Source organism: Asparagus officinalis, unplaced genomic scaffold (assembly GCF_001876935.1).
Source record: "Asparagus officinalis unplaced genomic scaffold, Aspof.V1 AsparagusV1_Un645, whole genome shotgun sequence".
Lineage (NCBI taxonomy): Eukaryota > Viridiplantae > Streptophyta > Magnoliopsida > Asparagales > Asparagaceae > Asparagus > Asparagus officinalis.
Window position 1 is genome coordinate 25,934 of NW_017972906.1, and position 436 is coordinate 26,369.

Here is a 436-nt window from a genome sequence, read left to right on the forward strand (position 1 = left end):
ACCCAACTAGTGGACACTCGTGCAAAGTACGAAGCGGTGGCGGACCTATTCATGTTCAAAATGGTTCACTTGAACCACCTGAAATTTTACTAAATGAATAGGTCCGCTACTGGCAGTTGCTTATGTTATCTGAACAGTGGTGGTAATATGATGGACCTATCTTTATTCTGCAGGAGTTTCTGGTTTATCTGTGCTTATACTATTTTCTTTGACTTTCAGGACAAATGGAGAAATAGAAAGAAATTTAGTGGCAAAAGCGCAGTGGCGGACCTATTCACGTTCAAAGTGGTTCACTTGAACCACCTGAAATTTTGCAAATATATATCTACCATTTGTTATGCAATCCCACCTCAAATATATATCTACCTCAAATATATATCTACCATTTGTTTTGATTGTTAACCTCCATAAAAACTATACATTTCACAATTCACAT